Below are 22,281 nucleotides of genomic sequence, written 5' to 3'. Positions count from 1 at the left end.
GCAATCCCAGTAGCACTGCTAGGACTGTTATCTTGCCTTTGTAAAATACCTACAAAGAACATTCAATTCAAAGTGCCTCAATTACAATGTTCAGTGGGCTTCAACACCCGTTTAGCAGTTGTCTAAAAGCAGTATGTTGACGAAATTGTTTTTTTTTCATTAGCTTTGTGGAGCATTTTCTGCTGCAATGGCATAAACAGGAAGGCAATATGCGGTTCTGCAGCAACACTTCAGACTGTGATGCGACACACGACAAACACTTACCTCAAAGATGAGTAGGTTGCTCAGAGGAAACAATGTGGTGTCTGGGTATGGCCTTAAAAAAACTGCTTTGTAACACGGTTTTTCTATACGGCCAACGAAGTTGTTACTCATTTATTCACACGCTTCATCAATTACTGACAAGGCATGTCGGTAGGAACAGTTTATTTGGCAAGGAAGTCCTGGCCGACGTGGGCCTAATGCGACTCTGCCTGTAGGCCAAGGTGCAGAATTGTGGGCACAATCTTGAGCCAGTAGCCTGGAACGGGGAATAGGTGCCTTGGACCAGAGAATGCCGCGCCATGCAAGGTCGGCTGCTGCAGTCCCTCCACTAGTGTCAGTCATACACAGGGTTGGATGCCATGAAAAGAGAAAAAAGTATGCAAGCTCACAACAATAAAATGCAACTAATAAACCACTAAGAGAAACCCACAAAGAAATACGCAAAAAATGAAATGCATATGAGGGAAAAAAGTTAAGGACATCTCCCAACAGGCTACAGCAGCAGCCCACGCACTGCTGTAGTGGCTTTGCGTATGGACATTAGAAAGATCCTTAAAAGAAAGGATAAAAGGAACATTGTTCAAGATGTGCCAGAGAAACCACACACAGAAAGAAGTGTGTACAAGGCAGAGACCAAGAATGAATAAAAATAGTCAAGACAAACAACGAAAGGGTTTCTGAAAGGCTTCTGATGCTGGCACACAGGAGGTCACAAGCTCCATATGCTAAACCGAAGACCTTAAAGGGACGGAGACATCAAATGTTTGCTTGGAGTGTTCTTAGTTTCAAACATTGTATACTCCCACCCGGTGCGTGATACGTGCTCCGTAATTCAAATATGCACAATAAATATTACCGCATTATTTATACTGAGCGATTTCGGTTTCTGAGTGTCGGGGTGCATTGTGACGTCACTCCCCTGGTCATGTGGGCTCCAAAAGTAGTGACACAGGGACCGCTGCATCGTCTGCTCTCGTACACATGCTGTGCATATCAGGGCCTTTCGAAATGCCGGCCAGTACTGCGATATGCTTTATTTTCGAGTAGTTCAAATTATAAAACAGATATTTGAAATTACAATACAAACATGTTTCCACAAAATGCAGTGATGTAAAGAAACATTTCATTCCTCTTCGTAATTTATCGCATCCTAAAGCTTATTGAGCATCTCAATGAATGAGGGAAAATCATGTAGAATGGTACAATTAGTCTGAGCCATAACTGTGTTCAGGAAAAAACATGACAGCTTGACTTTGTAAGCTGCCGAACGAAAATCTTTCGGCTTTTCATTTCTCAGCCTTTTGGCGAAGATCATAGCACCGAAGCGCAGCCTTGTGGTAGAGCATCCGCCTCACATTCGGGAGGTGCTGTGTTAGATTCCCAGTGCCGCCGGGTACCCACCGGTTTTAAGATTTCCCCGCCATGGTGCTCGGCTCATCTAGGGTGAGATGCTTGGGAGAAGGGTCTTCGACCAAACCGTTGCCTTGACGGATCAGAGATAAGTTTCGCCGTCAAGCAACCCTAAATCCACCTCGTGCAGTAGAAGACCATCTTTTTTTTTAACCCGTCATGCACACCTGCCGATGCGTGTGAGCCAGCCACAACGGTAGCAAGCAAATACCGCCGCACTTTGCTCGAAGGGTGCTTGTGAGCGGAGAGTGCTTATGGCACATCTATCTTGAGGCTAGAGAAGTGAACGTTGTAAGTTTCGTAACTGGCACAAGGCGAGAGTTTTGGACTGCGGGTTTTAACCACGTGGAGACGTTTTTGTGCCTGCATTTGACGGGAATTTTGAGGCGCAGGCTATCCTTCCCACGCAGTGCACCCCTGGAGAGCCGAGCACTAGGCCTGGGGACCGCCTGTTCCTATTGGATTAATTGGCTGGTGGACCGGAGGCTGCGGGAATCGTACCCACGACCTCCAGTAGCCGAGGCGAGCACTTAAGCACGAAGCCACAGCTGCGGTGGAGATGCTCTTGTCACAGTTCAGACACTGAAAAGGCGCATGACGTGATGTGGCATTGTTGAGAAACATTAATGACACAAAAAATCTATGAACAGCAGCTTAAGCTACAAAAAAAGTGAGAGCATTAACAAGACGACCTCTTCCACACTCCCTTGTGACACCCCCAGCTGTGAAATGCTGCCCCAGGTGCAGCATTCTTGACGGGACATGACCCGCTTAACTCTTGTGTATGGGTTTCACCACACTGGAATCCCTGGCCGTAACGGACCCACAGATGCTGGCACATTTCAACTAGGAATCTGTGCAGAAATTTCAGCAGCTGTTTCCCTTCTCACTAGATAAAAAGTGCCTGGGTGATCCGGAGTCTTAGATTCGGAACTTTGTTAGAATTATGCTCCCAAGTTTTTGCTTTCTTTTAATGGTTCATAAGAGCGGTGGCAATATGTGCTGACATACATGTGCTTTCACAAAAGAAACAAACAACTCTACTTTGAGAAAATTCTGGAAAATTTCTAAACGGAACACTCTGCATGCTTTCAGGGGCTCCATACACTGCTCATTGTACTGCTAAAAATTACTTCAGGCTTTCAAGAACGAACCCTTGAACAAGAGGGCTGACAAAGTTTGGTTGACAAAGGTTGCTCATCACTGAGAAGCACTGCCTTTTACTACCTTTCCAATGAAGGCACACTCTGGCATCCCTTTCGATAGCAGCAATGGCACAGGACAAGCATCAAGCGATTTCCACAAAAAGTAACAGCTTTTTACGACCTCGTCATCACAGCTCGAACCGCAGAGAAACTAGCCTCTGTTTGTTTCTGCAATAGCCTACAAGATTGACGAGGCCTGAGAGCAAGGTTTACAGATCGATTTTGATGCCACACTGGGGTGGCGTGGCACCTCGCATCAGTATACTGAAAGTGCATGAATTCTGCACATTACTATGACTACGGTTTATTCCACAGAAAATACTTTTGAACGTAGCTGTGTCTATTCATATGCACCAGACCAAATTTAATGAGGAGTGCGGCAACCTATACAGAACCAACCAGTATATCCAATGCTCACTTAATTGAAGACAAGAAAAAGACAGCTAAAACAGACAGGCTGCCATGCCTAATACTCATTAGAAGCAAAAATATCTCATGCCAATAAGAACGAACCGTGTGCTGGACACTCACAGTATCGTTAAAACTCGCAGCAGACCTCTGCGTTAATTTCAGTCCGTCCTTTTCCGAGACTTGACCACTTTCTTGATGGTATCCCTCACAACTCTCCAATCTTCCCAGGTAAACGAAATTCCTCTTGACAATTCTAGGTTGCTAGACACCCTTGAACACCGCCACAGCCCTTCAAAGAAATTCAGTAGAACCTTGCTGTTCTGTTCTTGGTTCGTGTAATCTGCAGTATCATAAAACAAAAATTATGCGTGTTGTGCTATTTTTATTCACAATACAAATCCTGGATAACTTTTTGAAACGAATCTCTGGTATACATGTCCATAATTTTGCCAAATTCTGACCATATGATGCATTCAGAGACCAAGAGAAAATGCCAGCCAAGCTAGTCATTTTTGGATGCTTTGCCCACATGCACTTGAGTACTGCGAAAAAGACGCCACTGCTGCCCTGCACAAAGGCAAGGACACAAAGCATCTTAAGAGCAGCTGCGGCTCTTCCACAATACACAAGTGTAACGGGTCAAAGTATCTGAGAACCATAAAAAATAGTTGACGGACTGGACATGCCATGAAACTTCACCGCCATGGAAAACAAAAATATGGAAACAACTTGCAAGCGCTAGAAAAAGAACTTTTCAAAATTTGTACCAGCACATTCACAAAAGTTTTAATGAAGTGAAGGTGCCAATAAATGCCAGGGACTAGGAAATGGCGCAAAACGTGAACATGGAGACAGTCACGTGCAGACCAGCAAAAAATTTTTTCATAGGGGCTAATTCAAGCTTGTTGCTAAAACACTGCATTCATAACATAAAAAAAATATAAAGGGGGACAGGGTGGCGGGGGGCAAAAAAATAAAAGGGAAGGTGGCACGAACCTTTCCCTTAAAAATACAAAAGGCCTTGTTGCGTACCATTTGCAGAAGCTATGATGTCAGGATTTCGCATTCATTGAAAAGCAGTGTGCAATCACCTTGAAATCAGTGTGTGGCAGACTAGCCAGCAAATTAATTGCTGTAATATAATTACAGTAATTAAATTACCTTTCGCAGTAATTTCTAATGTAATTCATTACTTTTGCGGCCTGGTAATTTATTAATGTAATGAACTACTTTCAAGCAGTAATTTCACGGAAAAGTAATCAATTACTAGCAATATTACTTTTGCTGCATACCGAGTCCATGCTTCTCCTCGTATCTGCCATGCTTTGGCCACGCGTTTGTGGAGATGAGCATATACAAAGCAAAGATGCAGTTTATGGGGTTTAACATTCCAAAGCAATCGACTATGGCTATGAGGGACGCCATAGTGAAGGGCTCCGGGAATTTCGACCACCTGGGGTTCTTTAACGTGCACTGACATCGCACAGTACACGGGCCTATAGCATTTCGCCTCCACCGAAATGAGACTGCCGCAGACGGGATAGAACCAGTCTTTCGGGTCAGCAGCCGAGCACCATATAACCAATGAGCCACCGCGGCGACTCCCAAACCAAGAATAAATTACGGAGGGCACTTGAGACTACTTCAGTACTTTGAAGGCAAAAAACATTAATTTTTTAATTTATATTGTTTCCTTCCTTTCTAATGACACACCTACTCATTAGCATACAGTCATAAGGTAACACATAAATTAAATGAATCATTATTCACCAAGAAGCAACGCAGTTTTGTGGCCCATAGGTTGCGTGATCGCCTTGCAATCGAAGGCCCTCAATTGGTTCAATTCTCTGCACCTTCGGAAGAAATTTTTCCTCTGCTGATGACGTCATTGGGGTTGTGGACCACGTTTCCTGGACATCGACAATGACGCCGGGTATCAATGTCAATGTGTCATATAAGGCGTTCCCCTTAAAAGTGCACAACCAGTAATGGCCAGCTCTCCAGGGAAGCGGCGCACGTGGACGGGAGGTGACGTGCGAATAGGCATCAGCACTGCCTTGGTGAAGAGTCTGCATATCAGTCACAGGACTGCTACGCATCTTCCTGCACTGCACACGATCTCACACACAACGCACAGCGAGCACTTAGTGCTTTGACGTCGCCGCACTGACAAGAAGTTTCAACTGACACGTCTAAGAAACAGAATTGACATCTGAGCTAGTTGGTTTTTCAATTTCAAAAATTATAAAGCGCACTTAGGACAACAGACAAGAGAGACCAAACCACACAAGCGCTTACTCGCAACTGCGCGTTTATTCGAGAAACACACAAAAGGAAGAACAATCACAAACAAAACAAAAGCCATCGCGCAGGCGTGACAGGAAAAGTGCTCATACAGGTGCGTCAAGATAACAAAACTCTCTTTCATGCAAAACCACCATAGGGTCGGCAACACACGTGTGCTGATTCTTACGGATGTGATAGGCCTCTGAAATCTCTCTGGTTAGCTGATTAGGGTGTCGGAACAAGATTTTAGTTTGGTCAAGCAAAGGCTTGCAGCCGCTGCATTTTGAACAGTGCTTAGCGAGATTAGATGAAGGCGACTTATTCAATGACAAAAAATGCTCTTGCAAGCGCACATTAAGGCAGCGGCCCGTTTGACCGATATAGGTCCGGCCACAAGAAAAGGGAATGTGATACACCACTCCTTTTGAACATCTGACATAGCGGTTCTTGTGATTCACAGTGCAGCACCGCTTTCGTTTATCACATACACCGCTGCTAGAGCGTGCAGCAACCTTCGCACAAACACTACTAACTTTCTGAGGGGCAGAGAAGAGAACATTAACACCATATCTGTTACCCACGTTTTTTAGTTGATGAGAAAACCGATGAACATAAGGTATGACTGCAATATTTTTCTTTTTCTCCTCAGAACCCTTCAAAAGTGACCTATTGAACTCTTTTATTTTTTTCAGCACCTTGCTAGAAGCTAGAAACAGCACGTCCTCTGGAAATTCAGCCAATCTTAGTCTGTTCACTTGCTCGCAGAAACTTTCCTTCATTTCGTGGGGGCACGACTTGAGCAAAGACGATCCCAGGCAGGATACAGCAATGCCGCACTTCACAATTTTTGAGTGATTTGATTGATAATTTAAGAGTGGTTTATCAGACCTCGGAGAATACCTCCAGCACACATGATCCTGCACGAAATGAAGTTTTGTGTCAAGGAACTGCAGGCAATCGTTTGTAGGAGTTTCAAAGGTGAACTGTAATCCACGCCCATATTCTTTAAAAATCTTAATAATGTCCACCGCCCTCCTTGTAAATTCATGTCGGTCAACAAACACCAGATAATCATCGACATACCTGAAAATCTTTTTTGCAAGGCCACTCTGATTCTTTTCAATATAAGAGAACTCGAGACAGGAAGATATCACTGAGGACGGGCGCTACTTTGGATCCGATACAAACACCTGTCTTTTGAATAAACAAATGCCCATTCCAGTCCACAAAAGTAGAAGCCAGATAAAACGACAGCACTTCTAAAAACGAAGGAACAGAAATACCACAGGCATTGACAAAGCATTGTTCATCATTATCCTCGGTAATGCAATCACTAACAAATTTCATCAGTGTGTCATGTGGCAGCGAGTAGAAGAGGTCCTTAACATCAATACTAAATGCAGACGCTCCTTTTGGATTATGATTCTTAAGGTAGTCGACAACAGCCAAAGAATTTGGCGTCTGATATGGGTCCGCTAAGGTAAGGCCTTTTAGGTGCTTTTGCAGGAAGCATGAAACTGCATGTTGCCAAGTCGACCGCTCAGTGACAATAGCACGGAAGGGTATGTCGTCCTTATGCGTTTTGGCTGAAAAGAAGACTTCGAGCCTTAGGCCTTCAGCCTTTTTAACGCTAGAGCGCAAATTCTCTAGGTTTAAACGCGACAAGAGTTTCAGAGCATTTTCCTTGACCTTTGTAGCTTCGACTTTAACAGGTCTAAAATGTGCTTCCATTGCCGAATAAGCCTTTTTCTTAAATAAGTGTTCGGGTAACACAAAAAAAGAGCAACCGTTGCCTGAAGCCTATGGTAGATTTTTTGACATCCAGTGAGCAGCGGGTAGTTGTGTCCGACAAAGAGGGGTACTTCGTTGTGTTACCCGAACACTTATTTAAGAAAAAGGCTTATTCGGCAATGGAAGCACATTTTAGACCTGTTAAAGTCGAAGCTACAAAGGTCAAGGAAAATGCTCTGAAACTCTTGTCGCGTTTAAACCTAGAGAATTTGCGCTCTAGCGTTAAAAAGGCTGAAGGCCTAAGGCTCGAAGTCTTCTTTTCAGCCAAAACGCATAAGGACGACATACCCTTCCGTGCTATTGTCACTGAGCGGTCGACTTGGCAACATGCAGTTTCATGCTTCCTGCAAAAGCACCTAAAAGGCCTTACCTTAGCGGACCCATATCAGACGCCAAATTCTTTGGCTGTTGTCGACTACCTTAAGAATCATAATCCAAAAGGAGCGTCTGCATTTAGTATTGATCTTAAGGACCTCTTCTACTCGCTGCCACATGACACACTGATGAAATTTGTTAGTGATTGCATTACCGAGGATAATGATAAACAATGCTTTGTCAATGCCTGTGGTATTTCTGTTCCTTCGTTTTTAGAAGTGCTGTCGTTTTATCTGGCTTCTACTTTTGTGGACTGGAATGGGCATTTGTTTAATTCAAAAGACAGGTGTTTGTATCGGATCCAAAGTAGCGCCCGTCCTCAGTGATATCTTCCTGTCTCGAGTTGACTCTTATATTGAAAAGAATCAGAGTGGCCTTGCAAAAAAGATTTTCAGGTATGTCGATGATTATCTGGTGTTTGTTGACCGACATGAATTTACAAGGAGGGCGGTGGACATTATTAAGATTTTTAAAGAATATGGGCGTGGATTACAGTTCACCTTTGAAACTCCTACAAACGATTGCCTGCAGTTCCTTGACACAAAACTTCATTTCGTGCAGGATCATGTGTGCTGGAGGTATTCTCCGAGGTCTGATAAACCACTCTTAAATTATCAATCAAATCACTCAAAAATTGTGAAGTGCGGCATTGCTGTCTCCTGCCTAGGATCGTCTTTGCTCAAGTCGTGCCCTCACGAAATGAAGGAAAGTTTCTGCGAGCAAGTGAACAGACTAAAATTGACTGGATTTCCAGAGGACGTGCTGTTTCTAGCTTCTAGCAAGGTGCTCAAAAAAGTAAAAGAGTTCAATAGGTCACTTCTTAAGGGTTCTGACTAGAAAAAGAAAAATATTGCAGTCATACCTTATGTTCATCGGTTTGCTCATCAACTAAAAAACGTGGGTGACAGATATGGTGTTAATGTTCTCTTCTCTGCCCCTCAGAAAGTTAGTAGTGTTTGTGCGAAGGTTGCTGCGTGCTCTAGCAGCGGTGTATGTGATAAACGAAAGCGGTGCTGCACTGTGAATCACAAGAACCGCTATGTCAGATGTTCAAAAGGAGTGGTGTATCACATTCCCTTTTCTTGTGGCCGGACCTATATCGGTCAAACGGGCCGCTGCCTTAATGTGCGCTTGCAAGAGCATTTTTTGTCATTGAATAAGTCGCCTTCATCTAATCTCGCTAAGCACTGTTCAAAATGCAGCGGCTGCAAGCCTTTGCTTGACCAAACTAAAATCTTGTTCCGACACCCTAATCAGCTAACCAGAGAGATTTCAGAGGCCTATCACATCCGTAAGAATCAGCACACGTGTGTTGCCGACCCTATGGTGGTTTTGCATGAAAGAGAGTTTTGTTATCTTGACGCACCTGTATGAGCACTTTTCCTGTCACGCCTGCGCGATGGCTTTTGTTTTGTTTGTGATTGTTCTTCCTTTTGTGTGTTTCTCGAATAAACGCGAAGTTGCGAGTAAGCGCTTGTGTGGTTTGGTCTCTCTTGTCTGTTGTCCTAAGTGCGCTTTATAATTTTTGAAAACGTCTAAGAAAGTTGGCCGTGAGTTGTCGGGTTTTTGTGGCATCATTTGAGGCCCTATTTCTAACTCAAGGGCAACATAGGCAACAGCGTCTCAGTGACATGCAATGCATTTCCACGAACTTGCCTCCAGAACAAATCAATTGAACAGCAGAATTGGCAGCTTCTCGCGCACCTGTGCACTTCTGGGATGATGCGTGGATATGCAGTCAATGCACTCCAGCATTTGCATTGGAGGGAATGGCCAAGAGCATTTTCCATTTGGTTTTCTGCGTGCTAAAGGAATATAGACACGTAATTTTGGTGGCATGTTTTCTTGTCTACAACGATGCAGAATATACTACTACCCATGAATCACCATGTGATATTTGCCCATGGCCACTAAACAATTTATAATTGAATTTTTTTGTCACGCTGTTTCAGTTTGAACAGCCGAACAATTACTGTGACGTCAAAGAGTGCTTTTGTGTCACGTGAGGCATGGAAAAACGCCCATATAATCGCTGCTTCATCGTTATGATTTACTGCAGTGCTGAAGCCAGCCTTCCTCAAGAGCCGGAATGACAACTAATGTGGAAGCAGCGATTATATTGCAGTTTTTCACGCCTCACATGACCTACAACCTCTCTTTGATGCCACAGTCATCGTTCAGCTAGTGAAACTGAAACAGCACAAGAAAGAAATTCAGTTATAAATTATTTAGCAGCCATAGGAGCATACCACGTGTATAATGATGCCTTACACCTCATTACAAAAAAGATTGGCTTGGTTTATGGGGGTTTAATGTTCCAAAGCGACTCAGGCTATGAGGGACACTTAGTGAAGGGCTCTGGAAATTTCAACCACCTGGGGTTCTTTAACGTGCACTGACATCACACAGTACATGGGCCTCTAGAATTTCGCCTCCATCAAAATTCAACCCCTGCGGCCGGGATCGAACCCACGTCTTTCGGGTCAGCAGCCAAGCGCCATAACCACTGAGCCACTGCAGTGGTGTCTTTACATTAAAAAGAAGAAACCACGCACCCAAAAGTTAGGTGTCTATGCTCTCTTAAAGAACACCAGGTGGTCAAAATTTTCGGAGCCCTTCACTACGGCATCCCTCATAGCCTGAGTTGGTTTGGGACGTTAAACCCCCATAAGCCATAATCTTTCAGCAAATAACACTCACCATTTCATTAAATAGCTTGTGTCATACGTTCTCTGCTTCTTCGACCTACACATAGAGGAGGTGAGTGACTATTTGAGGAGTCATAATGAAAACCTAGGCGGTCAAGTCGAGTCGCATGGGCAGCATTTCAGAGCTAATTCGTAAGTCGCCTGTGTGTATACATGCAACGATTTTTTTTCTTTCTGTGAAACGACCATTTCCTAGAACAGGTTCATGGTAAAACTTCATTGCGATTTGCTGCTTGAAAATTCTTCGAAGTGTTTCAGGATTTTGGTGGTTGTTGGTGTCGGCGGCATGCAGTTGGTTGCAATTTCGTGACGACAGCAAGACTATTGGACAATCGGGCCTGCACTCGACCATTCGTTTTGGAAGCGGCCAGTGCCAAGCTGCATTTGAACTGCCTGAGCTGTTGTTGCATGCTGCCGGCACCACCGCGGAACTTCACAGAACTAGTGCAGAGAGTGCGGCCAAATCAGAGAAACCTGTCATGACCAATCTTTACAAAGTTGCAGTTTGGGCTTGTTCGTATAGCATATTAGAAGACAGCGCAGCACAATGAGACAGAGAAAAGCACACAGGACGAGCGCTTATCCTGTGTGCTCCTTTTCTCTGTCCCATTGTGCTGCACTATGTCTTCTTCTAATATCACCACAATGACCTGTCACACACAGCAACAATGCCTTGTGAGCTTTATGCACCTCACAAGCTTCCAAACAGTTAAAGGACATCAAGCACATTGCCCACAATGTTAATCTCTTTAAGGGCTCTTTACACCATCAGCTGTAAAAATGTCTTAAGCTTAGAGGCCTTAAAATTAAGCTTGCTTCTCCAGTTGCCTCAAGCGCTCCATTCTAGTTGGCTACCTGGGTCCAAGCACCTTTCCCACGTAAAACCGATGCTCGGCGCAGGTGGCACAGCACTCATTTTAAAATTCTCACAGAAGGTTGAGGGCTCACCTTGTGGCGCCTTAGAGCCTTTGCTGCCTCAGCATTTTAACGTCCCATTTGTTCAGCCTCTGCGCCAGCAAGCCAACGCCGGACTCGAAGCAGGAATCGGGAAGATCCGTGCATACCACAAAACTGCCAGTCAATTTTTAAAGTCCTGTTTTCTGAAATATGAATTTAAAAGAACATGTTTCGCGCTGCCGACACCAAAGCGTAATCGCTTATCTCGCCGCAATTTTTGCGCCTGTTTTAGAAAGCGAATTCTAACAGCAGCACACAACTGTAAAGTGCAGCATTAATTCAACACTCTACAGACTTTCCCAGCCGCGGGGCCACAAAAAATCCGACCGCGTACAAAACTCATCGCACAAACGGTTAGTTCAACTGGACTGTTGTCAAAAGTTTCCCGCCTTTTTTCGGGAGCACCCAAAAGCTGGTAATTATGCATGTTTTACATGAGCATGAGTTACGTTGGGCTGGGTTGACAGAAGATATAAAACACGCTCAGCGCAAGCTCTTTTGTGTTGAACTGCACAGAGCTTTTGAGCAGAACTTACGAAAAAACAGACGAGTCTTTCCCTCCGGGCCTTTGGGTCCACTGCCGGGCAAGCGGGCTCAGACTCGGTCTGTGCGCACGACGTCGTGATCTTGAACCGGAAAAGGTATGCACACGACGCGACCTTAGCGCCCTCAGCGGCGGTGGCGGCGCGTGCTCGACGAAGACTTCGGGTTCGGCTGCCGGCTGTCGAGCCCGTGCCCCCTACTCCGGCGCCAAACATGGCTCGCAGACGGTCGCGGAGACGGCAGTGACTGCTACAACCAGGTCGAAATAACGCAAGCGTTATTTCAACCCATGACGTCGCATCCGGTTTGAAGAGAAGACGTCACGTCCGCCAATTTTTTTGCTGTTTGAGCCATGTTTGAGCCGAGCCGAGCATTGCTTTCAGTCAGTGCTGCCAACCCTAGGGATTTTCCCCTAGATCTAGGGAATTTAAACGTTGTTTAGGGGAAAAGAGATTTTTGTTGTAATCTAGGGAAATTTTACTTTCCGCATGGGCCTTTTTATTTTTCGATGTGAATCGGTTCCTTATTCACTGTTTCTTCACCACCTTGATTTTGACAATCTGGCTATGCGCCATGTGCACGAGGGGAAAGCGTTGGGATCGAGGTGGCGTGGTCGGGCCGGGAGGAGGTACGAGGTACGGCAAGCCAGATATTAACCAGATTCCCATTGGACAACGTCCAGATGAAGAGACTGGAGGCAATCAACCCGCAAGTTGTCATCGAAAAGCGGATTTCTTCAATAGCCCCACTTGCCACCTCATTCCCTTCTCTGGTGCCAGGAAGAGAAATGAACAAAATTGACGCAGAATGGAGACTGCTCCGCAATACAGAAATGGACCTGCCGGCAGATGCGAGCGTTGAACGCTTCTGGAAACGAGTGAGAGATGCCAGGCAAGGAGACGGGAGTCCAATGTTCCCTCTCTTGAACGACTTCGTCTACAAGCTTCTATGTTTGCCGCACTCCAGTGCAACAGTGGAGAGAGTTTTCTTTCAGATCAACCTGATGAAAACAAAGACCAGAAACAGCTTGGTGACGCAAACCCTGGCAGCTACGCTTCACGCCAAGTGGGTTCTAGGAGGGGCCAACTGTTATGACTTTGCAGTGAACGAACGCTAATTTGGCCTCATGAAAAAAGAAATGTATATACAGGAGTGAAACTCAGTCGGGATGCCACCCGAATGATGTGTCCTATGTTTTAGCGTTTGTTTGTTCACACCCACCAATTGCAGCTGCGGTGCAGCAATTCGGCTTTCATTTCATTCATTTCGGCCAACCTAGAACTCGTACCGCACTAGTGCAGAAAGTGCAGCTGAATGAAAGAGACCTTATGATTATGTGGCTACTTCCGTTGCATTGGGTGGGCAACAGTTTTTTGTCCTAGCCATTACATAGAAAGAAGAAAAAAAGGAAACATGGGAACATTCACTATTAAGACAACAGCTTTCACCTGCAGACCCCAAATGAACAAAGCCTGCCTGTATACTGAACAAAGCAGCTAGGCTGTCACGTATCTAGCAAGTTATAATTTTGAAGGTGGGCCTCCTGCTGTGGAACTGGCAACGTTTGTGCCCCTAGGGACAAGCAGTGGCGAGAGGCGAGAAGTCGCAGACGAATGTAGGTAGGTCAGGCAGCTGAACGATGAAGTAGTTCCCGTAATTGAAGAATACAAAGAAACACAAGGACGAGGCATGTTTATGTTCTTACTTCTATGTTTGTCATTTTGTTTTCACAAGTTAGGAGTAGATGTTCGTTGTAGTTTCACTTTTTGAGGAAAATGGGGAAGGGGTTGTTCATCTTGAGACATGCAGCCCAAAAGACAGAGCACAGGAGTGGCTCACACATTACGGTTTGCGTTTTGTTCCTACTGTTCTGTGTGCTTGCACCCTAGTCCCCAAATGAGGCACTGACATGATCTTACGTGGTGCTATGCTGGTAAAGGATGTCTGCTGCATGCATATGGGTGTGTGGCATTCAGTTTCAAGCACCAACACACGGCTTCTAGTGCAGTAGGAATTATGGGAGAAAAAAAACCTCAAGGATGTGGATGAATAGTTTAGCTCTTCTACACGATAGCAAGGCGGGCGAGTTGGTGATACATATTTAAAAAATTAACAGCGCGGAAAACGCGGACATCAAAAGTACAAAACACAGGACAAGCGCTTGTCCAGTGTTTTCTACCCTTGAAGTCTGCGTTTTCCGCGCTGTTATGTTTTTCACTCTTCAGTTTGCCTTTTCTGAAAAAATTCTGTGACAGGAGGTTCTAATACATGTCAGCCCACCCCTCATGTAATACTCCCTTGTGGGCCTTTGAGGTACAAATAATGTACAAATAAATAAAAAAGTAGTGCCCTTTCAAACAGTATAATTTGCAACTTTGGTGCAAGATTTTCAGTGGCCCCTTCAGGGAGTGTTTGTCCAGTGCTTGTAGTGATTGCTTAATGTCGCTTGGTCCCAAGAACCAGACAGTTAACCAATTGCCCTTGTGCCTCTTGATGAGAAAATCTGAGAGGTAAAAATGACAATTTACCATAGCTGTGAACAGTAATGAGCTGGATGTATTGCCGAAGAGAATCGAGGTCATCTACTTGACAGTGGTAAGAATTTCGGGTTGGTTAGGGCATAGATGGCTTAACATCATCTTCCGTATCTTAATAGATGTGGCATTGTTGGCGTGTGTAATTAAAAATTTGTTTCGATGTGAGCTGTCAACTTGGGCATCACGAAGTTGTAAGCGCGACCAGAAGTACCTGTGCTGTTTGAGCTCAGGGCAAGAGCTTTGAGCGAGGCCACTGCACTACGTCCTTGTTGTACATTTGGCTTTCATGGTGCTCCAACTTCCTCCTTCCCCCACCTCTGTTAGGAATGTCGCCATGGGGCCGAGCGAAAGTGGTAGGGTGTAATTAGAGCAGTCGCATGGCCATAAGATCCATCCGAACAGTACTGCGTAAGACTTGTTTGCTGGATTGACCCCTCAGTCAGAACTGAGGTGAGTTATGAGTGGGCCACTGTGGAGAAAGTAGAGCAGCGGAAAACATGCCACGAATGGTGGAGAGCTATAGTTTGGAGGCAACCTTTGATGCCTTTGTTGCCATTCTGGTCAAAGTTATCTGTGAGACCATCAAGGGCAGCACCTGTTCTGAATGCATCGCATAGCAATAGATCAGAGCTTCAATTTTATAGTTGGATCATGGGCCTTACTGCAGGAGGTGTATGAATCGGTTCAGATTTCACGTTGAGACGCATCAAATTCAGCAACGTTAGTACTCGCAGGTACAGTAAAACCTCATTAAGGCATACCTTACGGCACTGTGGAAAAACTGTGCAGCAAGCTTCTTTGCACGGTATTTGTTACATTTATCGAACGATGACATGGAATTGGTATGGCTATTTCTACACAGTGCATTTACTAAAGACTCCTTTCTGCCATACTGTACTTTTTACCCAAAAAGCTTCCTACAGAGTCATTTAAATTGCTACGTATAAAGATGTTTGTAGCAGGTGTGTGAGCCTGAACAAAAAAAATGCTTTAATTTTCCTTAATTCTTCAGTATTCCTGATTATCACGACATGGGCATCTATATGTTGGTACAACTTTTTTCAGGCATCACAACTGATGCACCGATGTGTTTGGTACTAATTCATCTTCAGACCTTTCATGTCTGTTGGGTAAAAAAAAATACGAAATAATAGTTGGCTGCATTAGTTTTCACTGAGATAACTAGCATCACACAGCATGCTCTTGAAATTCCTCTAGCTGTCTGTAATTGGCTTCATTGTATAGCTTCATACTTGTTTAATTTAAACTCTGCACACTGCTCTTTTCCCCGCACATGGCGACATGGCACGCGGAGCCTCGTGGGAATGGGCGAGGAGGATTCAGAGGTCGGCTGCTACTTCCCTGGAATCCAAACAGCGCTATAGGCACCTGCAAGTCGCGGTTAATTTCGGAAAGGCAGCTTTGCCCGCTTCCTTTCGTCGTCTTGTCCGTCGTGCGTCGCGTGTCGCGGCGAACCAGACAAAGGGGAGGCCATCAACCCTCTTCCCCTCACCCTCCCCTCCTGAAGCAGAGGAGAGATCCCGCAAATAATTTCCTAGAGAGGTCCTTTTTTTCCGTGCGGTCAACGAGGGGTCAAACGACAGGCCCAAGCAGTGTGAGGCAACGTTCTCTGTTCATTCTAGAGACGCAAGCTTGCACTGCAAAATGAAACCTTCTCTTTCTCTTCCAAATGATATTTCATTTCATTTTTACAAAATGCAAGTTACATACTACAGAGATGCAAGGGCTAAAAGCTGCTAAAAAGCAGCTTGACTGGACCCAAGCGCCTCTGAATTGGCAGTACACGACAAACGCACTTCAGCAAAAAAAAAATGTTTACATATACGTATAAAAAAGCATTAAAAAATGTTTACGTGCTATTAACGCAGCGCTATCCACGTTATTTTATTGATGACGCCATAAGCAGAGCTTCAAATCTGAACCGTAGTCAAATACTCCAGGGGCACCGGAGAGATAACCGAAATGATTACACTACAAACCTTATTCTCACATTTAACAGTAACGCACCGAACATGAACAGAATTCTTAATAAGCACTTTAATATTCTCCAGCAAAGTCAACGACTATCGAAAATATTTACATGCGCACCCCGCGCGATTTACAGGCGTGCCAAAAACATTCAGAACCATCTAGTCCACTCCAAGGAACACAAAACCCCAAAATATGGATGCCAGCCCTGTGGTAACGGTCGCTGCAAAGTTTGCAAGCACATGCAGACTACGTGTTCCGCAACTAGTACGAGGTCATTTCCTGCGGGTAAACTCCCGTTTCAATTAACAAATTGAAGATGTATGCAAGCACAGGTGCAATATATGATAGTACATATTTGACTGGTTTTATCTGAATATTGTCAACATCTAAGGCTTTGCTATTATTCAAATTCATAAAGGTCTCATTGGTGGGCTCAAGGAAAAGGCTTTCGAAAGGGCTACAAGATGATGGAACTTCAGGTAGATGCATCATAGGTAAATGGGTAGTTAAAAAATTGCTGTTTAAATGGCCAGCAAGAGCCTGACCGGATAATTCAGAGCCCATATAGATTATTCGTTGAGCTGGCGCATTTTTCGTATTGCGACGTAACAAGTTATCTACAACTTTCCACACAGTGTCTGAATTTTTCATTCTAACATCAGAGAACAGTTTTTGATGATACACAATCTTAGCACGCTTAAGCTCAGCATTTAGATTATTTCTTGCTTTTTTGAATAAGAGATTCTAGAGAGCGATTATTTAAAAAAGGCATTGCACTTGTTTTGCTCTTTATCATTCTTCTGAGCTCTGGCGTGATCCATGGTTCTCTTATTCGTTTAGACTGCTTAATGTTCTTTATATATTTCTACAAAAACCTTGATGAACGCTGAATATGCATTATTTGAGTCTTATATAGAGTAACTAGGACTCCCGCCCAAAACCATTTCAGCTTATCTGGGTACCTCCAACCTTTTTTATTTGCGTGTAACTCCAGCCCCTCTTCATCTTTGTTATTGTAGCCGCTATTGTTTCTCAAGTACCATCTTGATATTAGCAGTTCCTAATTCAAGCCTTCTGCAGGGCTTGAAGGACCTATTTAATTGGAAATGAGGAGAACACGTGCACAGGGTGGAAAGCGTGTGATCTGCCAGGAAACACTGAGGCGGCCCCGAGAAGGGCCTTTATTAAGGTTGACAGCCGTTTTGTGCCTCTTCACTTGGCAGCGACGACACAGCGTGTGCGGTCCCCATGGTTTCGCCCCAGCTGTCGAAGCAATCCTCGGGCACGACATTCGACATCTGATGTTTTTATTTAAAAAACACATGGACCAAAGTCGTGTTGTATGCAGTGCGATCGCCATGTGGTTCCACTGACGGCGAACAATCATCCACCTAGCCCGGCTCTTTGGACAGATTCAGGAAACGACTGAAAAGAACAAAAGTAACGAGCAAGCAAGTTAGAACGCAAAGAAACGAAGGCGCTCTGCGCTAATGCTGTAGCGAGGTGTAATATGTAAATTTTCACGGCTGGCGTCGATTTCTACAAAGCGCGGGTAGTCGCTACGGAAATAAACAAAGGCGCACTGGAGCTGGGTAAGTCTGCAGCTACAAGCACGAGTTTTTTGTCTCTACCACCGATTTCCACACCGCGCGATCATCATAAATTTTCTTGGACTTGCTGTTGAAGCTGACAGCGATCATAAAAATTAAGGCCGCCGACTGTAGTGACAGAGGCTTGCCACTGAAAGGAACAAAGCCGTGCACTTTGTCAACCAGGCAACGAGGCCTAGCGCGAGTTTTAGAGCCGACTTGGACAAAGCGCGAGACGGCGCGCGCTTCTAACGCTTGCCGACGCGAAGAAACAAAGGCGCGCTGCGCTGGGATGCGCCGTAGCGAGGTCTAATATGTAAATTTTCACGGCTGCCGTCGATTTCCACAATGCGCGAGTCGGAACTTCTGGACTTACCGTTGCAGCTGATAGCGATCCTAAAGGGCAGATTGTAGTGGCAGAATTATCGTGGCCACTTTTACCCTGGACTTGCCACTGCAAAGGAACAAAGGCGCACTGGGGTCGATGCCCCGGCGTCTCGCCACGCGGTATCGTTCCGCGGCAAATAAGGACAGCATCGGCTCGCCAGAAGCATCCAGGAAACGATGCTGCAAAAAAAGTTACGTTACAAGCGCCGCAATTTGGCGAGTTCTGCACGAGAAAACTTGCGAAAACGTTGTTGAACCCTTACCTCGTGATTGAGAACGTGCACGCCCGACAAGCGCTTCATCGTGGCTGTCAGACGGCGGTTCAGATGGCGACGCCGGCGGTCCTCAAACCGCACCTTATGTGGGTCGTCGTAATGGAGTTGCAAAATTTTGAACACCAGCACGACACTAGCCACGTGCTCCTGCAGCAGGAAAACGAGGTCCTGGAATGCGCAAGGCATGTAGGTAAGCGGTACAGCACTTCATGAAGCGAAATTTGAGATAAAATGCGTACCTTTATGTCGCTGGCGATTTCTCGCGGGTCAGCGCCTTTTGGGGTTCGTCGCAATGACGTGGAAGCAAGAACTGTACAGAAATTTCAGCTGGCTGTCGCCGACGAGCGCACCACGCAAAAAAAAGCCATACCTGGACAACTCCCGAAACGTGCGCGTCGCCGCCTACGGTCACGAAGAGAATGCCCGCAGACCACGCACGCCCGGCGGCCGGCCGGGAGGCCCTAGCGATTCCCTAGGCACTCTAGGGACAGGCCGAGAGAGGCGCGGCGACCCCACATCCGGTTGAGAACGAGGGCGAAGCGAAAAAAAGTCACGCAGACACGCATCCCACCGACCAATCGGCGTTTCCAGGTGCCTAGAATATCCTACTAGTGTGTCGAGCGGAGCGCTCTCCCAATGCGAGAGGGTGGCAGCGCGCGCGATGCCTGCCAACTTTGGCCGCGAGGGGCACTGCTCGTCGTAAAGGTGCCGTCGCTACCGGACATGCCGCAGTTGCTGCAGTTGCGTTGGTCATGCGCGGTGTGGATTATAACATTTTGGTCGCATCTGCGCTTTTTCTGTTGTTTTGTCCGTGCTGTTCCATGTGAGGGAAAACCAAAGCGACTAATGATGGTAAAATCGAAGCATCAAGGCCGGGAAAAAACATGTTTCGTGCCGCTCCGTCGGAGTGGCTACCGGTCGAATCCGAGCAAGGCTTCCATGTTCTGTGTGTCCTCGGACCCAACACGGCTTGCGGAGTGGGAGCGGCTGATCAAAAGACAGGACCTCAACTTGACTCCAGCGTGTGTTTTCTGCGAGAAACATTTTGGAGACTGCTACATCTAGAGACGGTGAACGGTGTCGTCAACGGGCTCGCCAGATAGACTACGTCTCACGCCCGATGTCATGCCAGCAGTATTCGACAGCTATCCGAAATGCCTTCTGCCTAAGAAGACATCGAAAAGAAAAGTGAGGAACCTGTGTGACCAACCTGTCACTAAACGGCAAATGCGCAGTGCCGGTGGAGGACCGCAAAGCACGCTCGACGATGTTTCCGACGGGCCGGCAGCAACATAGCAGCCCAGTGATGCCCGCAGCAGCAGATGGGTTGTATTGCTATTGAAGATCAGCATCCGTTGGACTCAATTTGTATTCCTGCAACCTGGACCAAAACATCTGAAGCACCTGCTGGCTCTGTAGCCTACGCACGTTGTGGAGCGGAAAAAAACAACAACTTTGCCGCTTTGTATATGGAAAGAATGGTAACATTTGGAAGCTTGATGCCAGAACGTAGCCTTGTGGTCGCTACAGTGTATTTTCTCGGAAAAGAACAAAGCAAGCGCGTGCTTACAACAAGCTGTTTTTTATTTGTTTTACTGTATTCCAGATTTGTAAGTAAGAATCAATGGTACAATTACCATTTTCTTTTGTTCCATTACAAAGGGAAGCTCAAGCTCATACACACCTGCATAAGTTGTATGAAGCAAGCTGTGATTTGCAAATAAAACACATCAGTAGTGAGACCTATTCCAGCTGCTTGTGTTGATCGTCGCATGCGATTTTTGAAGACGGACCCCGTGGTGGGAAAGAGCGAGAGTGCCCTGCTTTTCTTTTACCTATATGCGACGCCATTCCGGGTTTGATGTTCTGCTCGCCATTGAGAATTAATGGGGGCCACGACTCGGTCTTTCCACCTGGACAGAGCTAGCCGAGCGCTCACTCCGCATGAAGGTGTATACGATATCCTTCGCCCGCGATCGCGATGCGTGGATCGCAACTACTTGTTTTCCCCCCATTTGCCTAGGCCCGCACGTCATTCCAGTCAGCGAATCATCATTGTTTTTAGCAGAAGAATTAGATCGCCATTTAAAATTTCGTTCCCATATTTCTGGCATAAAATGGAAGATAGCATACGGCTTAAGAATTCTCATCAGAACTCGCCCTTACTTTAATCAGTCTGTACTTTTAACCTTGTATAACTCATTCATACATTCCCATCTCTATTATTGTATAACATGCTGGGGTGACACCTACAATACTCGTTTGACATCGTTACAAGTAGTTCAAAATCAAGCAGTCCGAATACTAACACACAGCCCCTTCGATTTTAATGCTCAATCTTCACTCAATTCACTGCGAATTCTATCCGTACCTCAGCCTGTCCAACTTAACCTTGGTATCTTCATATACAAAGTAATTAATGAACATATTTCATTTCAATCCATCCCAAGGCCAGAGCTCACCAACACCAGCACCACGAGATTTGCGATTAACAGGAACCTAATTCTGCCTCAAGTACGCACCAATTATGGGAAGCAAAAAGTTTATTTTTCATCATTCCCTTTATGGAATACCTACCAGTGGAATTAAAAAACACTAAACCTGTACGTAAATTTAAAAATGAACTAAAAGCCCCGCCGCGGTGGCTCAGTGGTTAGAGCGCTCGACTACCGATCCGGAGTTCTCGGGTTCGAACCCGACCGCGGCGGCTGCGTTTTTATGGAGGAAAAACGCTAAGGCGCTCGTGTGCTGTGCGATGTCACTGCACGTTAAAGATCCCCAGGAGGTCGAAATTATTCCGGAGCCCTCCACTACGGCACCCCTTCTTCCTTTCATCTTTCACTCCCTCCTTTATTCCTTCCCTTATGGCGCGGTTCAGGTGTCCAACGAATATATGAGACATATTGCGCCATTTCCTTCCCCCAAAAAACAATTATTATTATTATTAACTAAAAGCGTTAATAGTTCACAATAGCTGTTAGACAAGATACCACATTTTAGAATTATAAGGTGTTACATCAGATGTACACCACATGCTTTTAATATGTGCACTATTTTTCCTATCGCCAATTTGCTGTTCAGTTTTTCGCTTTTTTAGCAATATTGTAATTTATAAGTAGTACTGAATAACTGTATAACTATAAACACTGTATAACTTCTATTTTCATTATTCTGCTTGCTTGTTCTATATGCCTACTCACCGCTGTATGTAATATGTGTGTCGCCGCGGAAATATGTAACGGCCAGATTGTTTCATCAGCTTCTTATTACTACTGCTATGTTTGCATTTATTTTAGCATTTTGATAAACAATATAGGAGGTCCCAGTACTGTTGCTGACTACGGGACCTCCTTCTGCATACATTTATCCAGGCTGTATTTCCTTCTTGTATAAATAAACATGATTCTGATTCTGACTGGCCCCTAGTCGAATAAAATATTGATCGGAGGTTTCCATGTAGCAATAATGAGTCCGGACCATACTCGATCGTTCAATCACAACAACGTAATGCGGCCAAAGCAACGCCTTTCGTTGCTTATTTTAAGTTGGGT

The 22,281-nt window shown here is 45.3% G+C and overlaps 1 long non-coding RNA gene and 1 other non-coding gene across 3 annotated transcripts; one reads left to right on the top strand and one right to left on the bottom strand.

The window, feature by feature from the left end:
• Positions 1–420: 420 nt before the first annotated feature.
• Positions 421–12,005, bottom strand: LOC144122883 (uncharacterized). Of its 2 annotated transcripts, XR_013312927.1 has the most exons (4): positions 11,944–12,005; positions 11,399–11,550; positions 9,447–9,547; positions 421–592 (listed from the first exon to the last, which is right to left on the bottom strand). It is a non-coding gene; the product is annotated as an uncharacterized LOC144122883 (long non-coding RNA). The 2 variants fall into 2 exon arrangements; XR_013312928.1 differs by lacking the exon at positions 9,447–9,547.
• A 9,360-nt stretch (positions 12,006–21,365) lies between these two features.
• TRNAG-ACC (transfer RNA glycine (anticodon ACC)) lies at positions 21,366–21,437 on the top strand. The gene has a single exon. It is a non-coding gene; the product is annotated as a tRNA-Gly (tRNA).
• Positions 21,438–22,281: the final 844 nt, after the last annotated feature.

This window comes from Amblyomma americanum, chromosome 3 (assembly GCF_052857255.1).
Source record: "Amblyomma americanum isolate KBUSLIRL-KWMA chromosome 3, ASM5285725v1, whole genome shotgun sequence".
Taxonomy (NCBI): domain Eukaryota; kingdom Metazoa; phylum Arthropoda; class Arachnida; order Ixodida; family Ixodidae; genus Amblyomma; species Amblyomma americanum.
Note: the sequence above shows the minus strand (reverse complement) of the source record. Positions and strands in the feature narration are given on the sequence as shown.